We start from the raw sequence: 9,965 nt of genomic DNA, 5'->3' as shown, positions 1-9,965 counted from the left end.
CCCACGGTTGGCGCCAAACTCCAGTCGTCTTCGGGGCCAGGCAAGGGAAAGGGCGGGGCCTGGGCTGGCGGGGAAGGCGAGAGGGAGCTTCCCTGCGGAAGGGGTGGAACCTCGACCAAGGTCGGGGCGGGTCTGGGAAATGCTCTTTTAATGAAAGGGAAAGTAAGCTCTGGGAAGGTCTTTCCTTATTTAGGCCTTCATTCCAAAAATTCTGTTGGGTATCCACCACGTTCTAGGCTTGGTGCTGGGCGTAAGCGCTGTTCCTGGCCCTGACACTGCCCTGGATGGTAGGCAAACAACTTAGCCCAGGGGTTGGGAGCTTTGAGGAAGGATGCCAGTCCTCTAGGGGGAGGGGGAGGGTTTATAGAGGGTAAATACCTGAATAGTTGGATAGAACCTACAAGAACCCAAGGTGCCTGTAGGGTCCCCTCCGGAGGGGAAGTCTGCGCCCTTGGCTGGTGAGGAAGTGAAACAAACCCAACTTCCTCTGCTACTTCAACTAGCAACTGCCATATCAACTTATTACATATTTCTAAATTTTCTAAAAGACCCCCATGTGGGAGAATATGTTTTGGGAGAGCACTGGCTTCCTAGATTCTCCCCCAACCAGCTTAGCTCCTAAGAAATGCAAGATACTTAGGCATTCCAGATAGTGGAGGTTGGGAAAGAGTAAAGGGCTACAGCCTCAAGGCGTTCATTAATGCTGGAGCGGAAAGAGTGGAGAGGGAAGCAGGAATCGGACCTTGAAAGGTCATATATATGTCAAAGAACTTGGAATTTACCTTTAAATGATGAGGCCTGGGGACCACGGAAGGATTTTAAGCTTGAGGTTGTAATGTTGTAATTTACATTATTAAGATCCTTTGGCCTTGCTGGCCAGTGTGGCTCAGTGGTTGAGCTTTGACCTTTGAACCAGGAGGTCAGGGTTAGATTCTGGTCAGGGCACATGCCCAGGTTTTGAGCTGGATCCCAATAGGGGGCGTGTAGGATGCAGCTGATCAGTGATTCTCATCACTGATGTTTCTCTCTCTCTCTCTCCCTCTCCTTTTCTCTCTGAAATAAGAATAAAACAAAACACATTAAAAAAAAAATTCTGAGACTGACCTTCCCAGCAAGCAGCGCGCCAGCCTGGGAACGGAAGCCAGTGGGCGGAGGACGAAGAGGGTGTTGTGCAAAGCGGGACCCTCCGCTGCCGCCATTTTCTTCAGCTTCAGGCGCAGGGACATCCTTTGAGGGCTGGCCGACCTGAGCGAGGCCTGGGTGCAGCTCCGGAAGAGAAAGGTTTGTTGAAGAAATCCCACCCCGCGGAGATGAACCCTTTAACTAAAGTCAAGCTGATCCAGGAGCTGAATGACCGTGAGGCCCAGCTCGGCGCGGCCCAGGAGGTGTCCTGGCACTCCCAGTACAAAGACAGCGCCTGGATCTTCCTGGGAGGTCTTCCTTATGAACTGACCGAAGGGGACATCATCTGTGTGTTCTCACAATACGGGGAGGTCGTGAACATCCATCTGGTGCGGGACAAGAAGACAGGGAGATCCAAAGGATTCTGTTTCCTCTGCTATGAAGACCAGAGGAGCACCATTTTGGCCGTGGACAATTTTAATGGGATCAGGATCAAAGGGAGAACGATCCGAGTGGACCACGTGTCTCATTATCGGGCCCCTAAGGACTCAGGAGAAGTGGGTATGTGACCAAAGAGGTCCAGGATAAGGGCTGTGGGGCTCAAACCCCTTCACTGAATTCACCTGGGGGCTCTGAAGATGACAAACCCACCAAAACACACACACAGAGACACAGAAAATAAACAAGAGGACTGATCTGGAAGTACACGTAGAGCAGCCAGCCTCCTCTTCAACTCCCAGAAGCAAGACAACAATGGAAAAGGATGACCCCTGCTCTAAAAAGCACAGCAGCAAACACTCACAGCTGGTAAGAGAATTGATTCTAACGAGAACTGCTTTGATAAACCAGTTGTGATAAGGAAGAGAGCAAAAGACTGGCACCACGTTTCTTGTAGAAGAAGCACCACCTTCTGGATAATAAAGGAGGGAAGGGAAGGAGAATGGGTTCGGATGCATTATTGGGGTAAATTTAAGAGGAAGACAATGGTTGAAGACTAAAAAGAATTAGAGGAAGAGATAAACCTAATGGAAATTTTTCAAGTGAAATTATGGGTATTCTGTGTGGTAAGATAATTTCCTATGTATTACAAATCCAAAGTAAGAATGAAAAAATAAAGCATGATAAGTTCAGCGTGAAAAAAAGAAATTCTTTGGCTTTGAGGAGGATTCTGAAATGTTCTTGTAGTGATCCATGCTACAGAAAATGAGGATCTGAAGGAGATGGTAGGTAAGAAAGGGGATAGATTTTTAAATATTTAGGAGATAACATCAATGAAACTTAGCAAATGATTGAACGTTGGCTTTCAGCATAACATTCATCAAAAATATTTATTAAGAACAGCACAGATTGCCGAAACCGGTTTGGCTCAGTGGATAGAGCGTTGGTCTGCGGACTCAAGGGTCCCAGGTTCGATTCCGGTCAAGGGCATGTACCTTGGTTGCAGAGCTTTGAGGAGATGTACAAAGTAAAGACTTTTATAGGAGAAGGGAGCAGGAACAAAGAAATTATACTAGTAAAAACATCAAGTTGGTTATTGTAAGGTTACTTTCCTTTAGGGTATGACAGAAGTTTATCAGACAGATTAACCTAACACTGATCAGGCCATTCATGATTAACTGGTTTAAGATTCCATTTCTGGGGAAGCAGAAACTGTAATCAAGTTAAGTCTCGGTTTAATGACTTGGAGATTACCATTGCTGCTCCATTTTGGGCTTGTTGTCTTGTTTTTAACAATAATAACGGTGAGTATTGCTTAAAGAAGTTGGAATTTGAGAACTGCATGGTTGTTAATATATCTTGGTACTTCTCCAGGATATTTTGGAAAGAGAATAGATGATAGGCAGAGCCAATTTTTGTGGGAAGGGATGGAGTTTTCTTAAAAGAGACAGAAATTCACCTGATGGAGGGGCTTTTCTCAGAGCATGGCAGAGAGGTGAGTGATTGAGAGATAGGGAACAAAGTTAGCAACAAGAGTCTTCATGAAGGGATTAACATTTTTTTTCTTCTTCCCCTGGATACTGGAGAAGTAACATCTAGTGTATAATTTCTTTGAATTTTCTCAACCAGGTCATATGCCCTGACTGGGAATTAACCTTCAATATAAAATCTATTTTATCACTTTCAAGCCTGACCTCACATCTTACCTTCTCCAGAAGTTTTTCCTATTTCCTAAGCTGAGTTGGCAGTTTCCCTTTTTGAACTCTCATAGTACCCTGTCCCTAACTCCGTATTATAGCCTTTTGTGACAATATTCCTTAGACTAGTGACCTGGTGCATGAATTTGTGCACATTGAAAGGAAATTAATTAAAGGAAATATTTTAATATCACTATTCGCCCTTTCTCTATAATAGAAGTGTCAACCAATTCATGATTGACAATGACAGATTGAAACACACGCATGTGATTGGCACCAGCAAGAGCTTTATATGTATCACGCATGGGAGAGTCAACTTAGCCTTTTTTATATATAGAAGAAACTTGCTTAATTAGACCTGCTTTCTGATTTAGCTAAACTTTTCCCAGCCCAGTAAAGCACCCCGACTTCTCTTTCAGGTAATTGTCAGCAACACAGCAGTAAATATTAACACAAAGCAGATTATTATTGTAGGTCACACAGGGAGAACAAAGGGTAAAATATTTAACTGCAGCAGTGTTTGACTATATTCTGCACAGTGAGAAAACCTGAAGTCATTTTCAAGGTCCAACATTTCTTACTTCTTTTCAGTCGTGTCAAGTTTCTAAACTTTCTAAATCTCCGTTTTCCCGCTAATGAAAAGAAAATAGGATTCTACTGAGCCTCCTATCTACCTACTCCAGGACTTCTGTGAGGATCAAATGAGATGAGGCACAGGAAAATGTTTCACAGACATTTGGTTAAAGTGTAAAATGTTTCCACCTGGCTATAAAGTAAGTTGTGCTCCTGGGCTGAAGAAACTGCAAGGAGGCTAGTCGCTAGGGAGAAAAAGCCGGGCATTGCTACGTGACATCATTAGCTGGCGCCCACAGCCACAGTTTCCAGGCTAGGCTTGGCTGTGGGCCACATTTTTCGCCATGGGGTCTCGGCAGCATTGGCTGCAATTTGATGGACTGTCGCTCCAGGGTGGTGGCAGGGTCTGTGTCCAACTTGGGGGAAGGCAATTGTTGCTTTGTGTGCACCAGGTCCGAGGTGCTGTTTCTTTGTAAATGGCCAGTGCGTGTCACGGCAGCTCCTGCATTGAGTGTCTGCCCCCTGGTGGTCAGTGTGCATCATAGTGACTGGTCAGATAGTTGGACACTAAGAATATTAGCCTTTTATATATAGAGATAGATATCTGTCTTCACCATAAGACTGAGAATCTTTTAAGGAGAGGACCCATCCACCATCTTTATATTCCCAGGACCTGCTAGGAATAGTGTGTCTGGCAAAATATTAAATGTACATTTCTTGATTGAACAAATGACATTGACTGTTAGAATTAGTAACAGTTGTGGAACCAGAAAGTCTTGAGAAAGAAGGATAAAATTTTTTGGTCTTTTTATGGGCATTTACTATTCAATATGAAAGGTCACAGCATATATTGAATAAACTAACTGCAAATAAGAGGTAATCAGCATTTACGGGAGGAATTGATAACTTAGTAAGGATTTTGTTACTCAAAAAATGATGAGGATGGCCCTAACGGGTTTGGCTCAGAGGATAGAGCGTTGGCCTGTGAACTGAAAGGTCCCAGGTTCGATTCCAGTCAAGGGCATGTACTGTGCCGCGCCAGCACAGCCAAGGGTTCGGCAAGCCTGAGGGAGGTGGTGAAGGATGGAGAAATGATAGAGAAAAAGCTGGGTCTAGGTGGATCTTCTGTGCCTTGCTGAGGCCACAGACAGATCCAGACTGCAAAGCTGAGGCTTTATTTATCATCAGGGACAAACAAGGCAATTGACAATGTTCTTGTAAGTTTCACTTGTTTTGGCAGCACTTGCTGCCCCTCCCACAGCCCACTAGCTACCCAGGAAAGATCTAGGGAGCAGTTACAAGATCAAGCTTAATTATGCTTAGAGGACTGTGTCCTTCCAAGCTTGGGACTTGCTTGTGACTTTGCCAGCAGGTCAGTCTGAGGCTTAACCCTATAACCGCTTCCTACAATGTACCTTGGTTGCGGGCACATCCCCAGTGGGAGGTGGGCAGGAGGCAGCTGATCGATGTTTCTCTCTCATTGATGTTTCTAACTCTTTATTTCTCTCCCTTCCTCTCTGTAAAAAATAAATAAAATATATTTTTAAAAATGATGAGGATGGATTAGTTTCTTCTAATTTTCAGTGTGCTTTGGTTCTTTTCATTGCTTGTTTTATGTAGGAAATCAAGTTGTTGGGAGAAATATAATTAACCTTTTGCACTCGGATGTCGAGTGTGACGGTTATTGAATGTATCAATAATTTGAAATATAAAAAAATCCAAATAAATAAGTTTGTATGAAAAGAAACTCCAGTTTTTTATTCTACTGCCGCGCTTTGTAAAATCTGGGATATTTAAAAAAATTAAATCCCAAGTAGAATAAAGGAATCGAGAAAAAAGCGAGTACAAAGGGTTAAAAACAAAATCTCCTCCAAACCCAGAAAATCTCTTCCAAAGGTAGAAGGAAAAGAAAACCATTATTGAATAAGCATTAAAGCAGTATGCGATGCACATCACAGACAATCTAAGAGATTGCAAAAGCAGAAAGAAACCTCACGCTCTTATGTGTTAAAAAATAAATTACATATATTAAAATTTTTAAGAGTTTACTTGAGCAAAAATCAATTCTGATTGAGCAGCACCAAACTGGAAGTGGTACAGAGTGCTCCTCCAACAGGAGCCAGGGGAAAGACTTAATGCAGAGAAAGTGTGAAAGCAAAGACAGGAAATTATTTGATTGGCTATAACTTAAAGCCTAGTTTGCTGTTTGTGATTGATTGTCCTTAGAGTTTTTGATTTCCTAATCTAAGCATTTACAGGCTTAGATTTGGGTTTGCTTAGGAGCCAACAAAGCATTAGAGCCACTTCAGTCTGATGGCCTCTTTGTTTAAATAAATTAATAATAGCCAAGTGGTATTACCATTACATTAGGTAGGTTTTGTAATTTGGAGTCAGGTGACAAGTTAGGCTTATGTCCTCCACAGAAATTAGACAATTGGGCATTATCTTCCTTGATGATGATTTCACTCCAAAGAGAGGGCTCCTACATCTTTGAGGAAAAGTTTCTGAGTAATAAAATTGGCAAGAGGCTTGTTTAAAATATTTGCATATATTTGAAAAGGAAAGAGAAAGAATTGCAGGGGGAAAAAAAGGAGAAGTGAAGGCAGGAGAGAAGTTTTTTCTCTTATTTTTTAATAGGAAGAATTAGCCTCTCAATTGCATTTGCTCTTATAGTTTAAAAGTAGAAAAGTCAGATACTGCATTAGTTTTTCAACAAATACTAATGCTGGCCTGTGCCCTCTCTCCATCCAGGACACCCTTGAGGGATGGAGAGCTGGTTTCAGCCCAATCCGCACAGGTCAGGCCAAGAGACCCTACCAGTGCATGAATCCATGCACTGGGCCTCTTGTATGCATATAAGATCTTTGGTTAATCTCTTCCTGTCCTCTCCCCTCCCCCTTCTCTCTGAGATTCCTCAGTCTGTTCCATGTTTCCATGCCAGTGGTTTCCGCTCCTGCTTTGAGCGTCTGCCCCCGGTGGTCAGTGCGCGTCAAGCTACCGGCTGGTCAGCCAGTCGACCAGTCGCTTAGGCTTTTATATATATAGATATATAGATGTTCCTTTTATAATTTGCACAAGATATTTAATTATGTAAATCATTACTCAGTCATCTACATACCTGGAAGGATTGAACTTTTTAAAAAAATATATTTTTATTGATTTCAGAGAGGAAGGGGGAGGGAGAGAGAGATAGAAACATCAATGATCAGAGAGAATCATTGATTGGCTGCCTCTTGCACACCCCGTACTGGGGATCAAGCCCACAACCCAGGCATGTGTCCTTGACCGGAATCAAACCCGGGACCCTTCAGTCCGTAGGCTGATGCTCTATCCACTGAGCCAAACCAGCTAGGGCAGAATTGAACATTCTTAAGTGCCTATTGTGTATGAAACATGGTATGTATAGTGCCGTTTGAGATACAAGGATGAGTAAGACACTGCCTGTATTCCAGGAATTTTAAAAAATATATATATTTCCATTGATTTTAGGAAGGGAGAGGGAGAAAGAGAGAGAAACATCAATGATGAGAATCATTGATCGACTGTCACCTGCATGCCCCACACTGTGGATCAAGCCCACAACCAGGTCATATGCCCTGACTGGGAATTGAACTGTGACCTCCTGGTTCATAGGTCAATGCTCAACTACTGAGCCACACCAGCCAAGCCAGGAGTTTTCAATTAACCTTGGAAGACAGACACAGAGTCAGAACTTCCAGGGGAAAACCAAGGCCTAGAAAAGTGGTCCTGTAACCTAGGTCAAACAACTAGTTAATGGAAAAAGTACACCCAGATCTTTAGATGCTGGTTCAGCACTCTCTCAACTTCACATAATACTTCTGCTATCTTAATGAGGCACCAATAATTTTTGACAGCAATACTAGAGGTTAAAGAAGAGTGTTTGTCCTCTTTATTTTCTGCAAATTGGCAGGAGGATCCAGAGATTTGTTTCTTTTGGCAAGACTGTAGGTGTTACGTTATTCCACTAGAAGCTACATAAAGTTGTTTAGTTTAGTTTTGTTTTGCTCTTTTGGTGATGTTAACAGTCATTGATGCTTAATGCCTCAATCAATTGGTTAACTGGAGGCTGGAAAATTATAATATTCTAATCCTATCAATTCTTTTTCATATTATCTGGAGTTTTTTTCCTTTTTTTAATCCTCTCCTGAGAATATAGTTTACTGATTTTATTTTATTTTTTTAAAATATGTTTTCATTGATTTTTAGAGAGAGAGGGAGGGAAAGGGATAGAGAGATAGAAACATTGATGATAGAGGAACATCATCGATTGGCTGCTTCCTGCACTCACCCCCACAGGGGATCCAGCTGGCAACATTTTGGTTCCAGGATGACACTCAACTGATGATCCACACCAGCCATGCTGTTTTGATTTTAGAGAGAGAGAGAGGAGAAAGAGAGAGAGAGAGAGAGAGAGAGAGAGAGAGAGAGAGAGAGAGAGAGAGAGAGAGAGAGAGAGAGAGAGATGTATGAGAGAAATACCAATCATTTGCCTCCTGTATGGGGATCAAACCAATACCTAGACATGTGCCCTCACTGGGAATTGAACCGGCAACCTTTTGGTGTACAGGACGATGCTCCAAACAACTGAGCCACACCAGCCAGGGCTGGAATATTTTTATGAAGAGACAATTACCTCCTATTTGGTTACCCAGTGGTACAATTCATATGTGGAAGGCAAGATAAAATTTTATCAAATAAGTATCTTACCTTTTTTTTTTTTTTTAACCAGCTTTCAAGATTGATTTTGTGTTCTCCAAAGATAACTAATTGCCCTAGTCGGCTTGGCTCGGTGGATAGAGCGTCAGCCTGTGAACTGAAGGGTCCCAGGTTCGATTCCGGCCAAGGGCACATGCCTGGGTTGTGGTCTCAATCCCCAGTAGGGGGCTTGCAGGAAGCAGCCTATCAATGATTCTCTCTCATCATTGATGTTTCTATCTCTCTCTCTAAAAAAAAAAAAAAAAAAAAAAAAAAGATAACTAATTTTTAAAAATATTATGTATTCATGGATTTAAACACATATTACAGGTTTCAATTCTTTGCAATTGTTAACCTTAATGAAGCTCAAATGGTACCATCTTTGGTCAGTGGGAGCCTTTTCAGGTTGGTACTGTAAGGAAAAGAATCTTTTTCCTCTACCCATTTTGGGTTCTCTGGCTTGGGCCCTGTAAATTAGGCCAACAAAAGAGCTTAACAGGAGGAAAAATAAACAGAAGTTAATTAACATGTATCACGAATACACCTGGGAGCACTCAGCAATAAGTAACTCAAAGAGGGGTTAGAACTTGGGCTTATATAGCATGTTTAAAGAAGAACAATGACTCTTTTGGCTCTGAGCAGTAACATTGTGGTTGGCAAGCACAAGCACCTTATGAAAGGCAGCAAAAAGGGAGCCAAGAAGAAATCGGTTGATCCATTTTCTAAGAAAGATTGGTAAGATGTGAAAGCACTAGCTATGTTCAATATAAAAAATATTGGAAAAACACTACTTATGCAGAACCAAAACCACATCTGATGATCTCAAGGGTCATGTTTTTGAAATGAGCCTAGCTGATCTGCAGAATGATTAAGTTGCATTTAGACAATTCAAGCTAATTACTGAGAATGTTCAGGGCAAAAACTGCCTTATTTCCATGGCATGGATTTTACCCATGACAAAATGTGCTCCATGGTCACAAAATGACAAGCACGATTGAAGCTCATGTTGATGTCAAGACTACTGATGGTTATTTGCTTTGTTTATTCTGGGTTGGTTTTACTAAAAAATGCAACAATCAGATTTGGAAGACCTGTTGTGCTCAGCATCAACATATCTGTCAAATCCGGAAGAATATCATGGAAATCATGATCTAAGAGGTACAGACAAATGACTTAAAAGAAGTGGTCAATAAATTGATTCCAGATAGCATTGGAAAAGATGTAGAAAAAAATTGCCAATCTATTTATTCACTCCACGTTGTCTTTGTTTGAAAAGTCAAAATGCTGAAGAAGCCTCAATTTGAAATGGTAAAACTGGTGGAGCTCCACTGTGAACATAGCAGTTCTGGAAAAGATAATGGAGATAGGACAGGTGCTAACGTTGAAGGAGCTAATGCATATGAGCCCCCGAGTCCATGA

General features: G+C 42.0%; 2 pseudogenes; both read left to right on the top strand.

Annotated features, from left to right (window-relative positions):
• The first annotated feature begins 1,133 nt into the window (after positions 1-1,133).
• On the top strand, positions 1,134-2,249 carry LOC103284502 (RNA-binding motif protein, X-linked 2-like; annotated as a pseudogene).
• Positions 2,250-9,303: 7,054 nt separating this feature from the next.
• LOC114231064 (40S ribosomal protein S3a-like) lies at positions 9,304-9,965 on the top strand (annotated as a pseudogene).

Source organism: Eptesicus fuscus, chromosome 10 (assembly GCF_027574615.1).
Source record: "Eptesicus fuscus isolate TK198812 chromosome 10, DD_ASM_mEF_20220401, whole genome shotgun sequence".
Classification (NCBI taxonomy): Eukaryota; Metazoa; Chordata; class Mammalia; order Chiroptera; family Vespertilionidae; genus Eptesicus; species Eptesicus fuscus.
The sequence above is the reverse complement of the archived record's forward strand: the minus strand, read 5'-3'. Positions and strand labels throughout refer to the sequence as shown.